Source organism: Cupressus sempervirens, chromosome 7 (genome assembly GCF_028749045.1).
Source record: "Cupressus sempervirens isolate cs-2001-9-10 chromosome 7, ASM2874904v1, whole genome shotgun sequence".
NCBI classification, from domain to species: domain Eukaryota; kingdom Viridiplantae; phylum Streptophyta; class Pinopsida; order Cupressales; family Cupressaceae; genus Cupressus; species Cupressus sempervirens.
In genome coordinates, this window is record NC_143124.1 from 103,317,333 (window position 1) to 103,320,581 (window position 3,249).

Sequence of the window (3,249 nt, forward strand, 5' to 3'; positions counted from 1 at the left end):
TCTATTAAGTGTGGCACAGCTACTCAATAATGGATTTAAAGTAAAATTCAATCAAGGAAAAGCAAGACTGCTGAATGACAAAGGCAAGCTGATTGGATTAGGCACTCAAATAAAAGGTAACTTATTTTATCTTGAACTTGGGAAATGTTCATATTTTATTGCTCAAATTGAAGAGAGTTAGTTATGGCATAGGAGGTTATGTCATGTAAACTTTGACAACTTGATAAAAATTAGTAAATTTAGGAAAGTAAGAGGCATTCCTAATGTAAAGAAACCTGAGGTTCGTCTATGCAAGAATTGCCAAATTGGTAAAATGAGAAAGACTAGCTTTAAAAGCAAGAACTATCAGACTGAAGAAATTCTAGAAATTATGCATACTAATTTGTGTGGACCTATTGGCATTGAAAGTTATACTGGTGAAAAAAAAATTATTCTTTTTTTTATGATTATTCAAGAATGATAACTATCATGTACATAAGAGAGAAATTAGAAGCATTTGAAAAGTTCAAATGGTATTTGGCCAGAGTAGAAAAGGAAACAAGAAAAAGACTAAAATGCTTAAGGTTTGATAGAAGTAGTGAATTCATTTCACATGAGTTCAATAACTTTTGTATTGGAAGGGGAATCAAAACACAAGTTTCAGCACTTGGAACTCTTGAACAAAATGGAATAGCAGAAAGAAGGAACATATCTATCATGGACTGTGCAAGAATCTTAATGATTGAGAAAAATATTGCTATCAAATACTAGAAGGAGGCTATCAGTACTGTAATTCATACCTTGAACCAAGTATAGCTAAAAAAGGATTTATTCAAAACTCCCTATGAGTTATAGTATGGCTACAAACCCAATGTAAGCTACCTAAAAGTATTTGGAAGCAAATGTTACATTTTGAAAGAATCTAAAAAAGATAAATTTGATGTAAAAAGTGATAAAGGAATATTTTTGGAATACTCTTACAAAAGTAAAGTATATAGATGTTTGAACTTATCTACTCACAAAGTCATAGAAAGTGCACATGTGAAAGTTGATGAGTCTGCATAAAGAACAGAAGAAGAAAGAAAAAGGGAACCTGAAGACTGTAGGAGATTTGTTTACATTGATCCTAATACAATGTCAAATACATCTGTCAATCAGGAATCTTCAACTCCTGAGTCTTCAATAACCGAGTCACAGGAAGTTCAAACTGAGTCAGTACCTACTGAGTTGCAAGAACTCAATTTTCAAATAGAAGCTACCGAGTTAGCATCTATCGAGCCCGAGCAACTAGAATTAGAACCAGAAGTTAAAGCATAGAAGGTTAACAAAGCAAGTCACCTAAAAGGAAAGGAACTTGTGTTAGCCAAGTATGTCAGGAAACATCATGCACCAGATCAGATCATTGGAGATAAATCAGAAGGAACAATGACAAGAAGTAAGTTGAAAAGCACTTGTTTACTTGTTGATTTTGAACCTAGAAATGTCAAAGATGCATGAGACAATGAAAGTTGGATTGAACCTATGAATAAAGAGATAGAATAGATAGAGGAAAAAAAACATAGACTCTTGTACCTAGACCCAAAGACAAGAATATGATTGGAACTAAGTGGGTATTCAAAAACAAGCTAAATGAAGATGGTATGGTATCAAGGAACAAAGCTAGATTGGTATGCAAAGGATACTCTCAAGAAGAAGTTGTAGACTATGGAGAAACTTTTACTCCTGTTGCAAGATTGGAAGGTCTCAGAACCTTACTTGCATATTCTGCATACAAAGGATTCAAAGTTTATCAGATGAATGTCAAATCAACATTTCTCAATGGCATATTGGATGAAGAGGTTTACATTGAACAATCTGAAGGTTTTGTTGATCCAGAAAAAAAGGACATGGTCTGCAAATTGCATAAAGCATTATATGGTTTGAAGCAAGCACTTAGAGCATGGTATGAAAGACTGCATAACTATCTTATTCAAATTGGTTTTCAAAGAAATAATGACAATAGTAGTTTGTACATAAAAGAATGACCAAATAATAAGATTGTTTTGGCAGAAATATTTGTAGACGATACTTTGTTTATAGGAAATGATGATCTTTGCAAAGAATTTTCAGAACAAACGAACAAAGAATTTGAAATGTCAATTTTTGGAGAAATCGAATTCTTTGTTGGTCTTCAAATTCATCAGAGTAAGAATGGTATCTACATTACTCAATCTAAATATATCAAGAATGGTATCTACATTACTCAATCTAAATATATCAAGAATGGTATCTACATTACTCAATCTAAATACATCAAGGAGATACTGAAAAAGTTTGGTATGGAAGACTGAAAACCAGTTGGAACTCCTATGTGTACTGGATTAAAACTTACCAAAGATGATGAATCAAAGGAAGTAGACCAGACATTGTATAGATCTATAATTGGAAAATTGCAATATGTAGTGCACACAAGACTAGACATTGCTCTTGCAATAGGAATTGTAGCAAGATTCTTAGAAAAATGAAAAGAAAATCACATGATGGCAATCAAAGAGATCATGAGATACTTAAAAGGAACTAAAGATTATGGATTATGGTATAAACTTGGAGGAAATCTAGATTTAAAAGAGTTCACTAATGTAGAGTGGGTAGGGAATGTTGATGACAGAAAGAACACAAGTGGAGGAGCTTTCTTTCTTGGACAAGTAAAAAGTAGAATTGTACATCCCAATATATAGCAAAAGCAGAATATGTTGTAGCAGCAGTAAACTATTCAAACATTGTGTGGTTCAAACAATTATTGGAAGGTATAAAGCAAGAAATCAAGGAACTTGTTGTTATGTTTTGTGACAATACAAGTGCAATTAACATATCCAAGAATCCAGTGATGCATTCAAAGAACAAGCATATTGCCATAAAGTGTCACTTTGTTAGAGAATTGGTACAAGAAAAGGAAATTAGATTGGAATATGTCCATACAAAAGAAAAAATTTCTAACATATTCACAAAGCCTTTACCTAAGGATCTATTCTTGTATCTAACAGGTAAGTTAGGGGTTATTCTCCTACCTGAAGCTCACTAAAATACAGTTTTAGTGACACATCAACAAGAACATAATTGAAGATCTATCAATTGATGCAACAAACCAATGAAGACATTACATATGAATCAGTACATCAACTACAATGCTATTCAGTTGATTTGTGTTGTCTTTGGCATGTGTTGTCAAAGAGGGAGAGTATATTGTCATATCTTTATGAAATTTTCAAAATAATAAGAATATATGTAAGA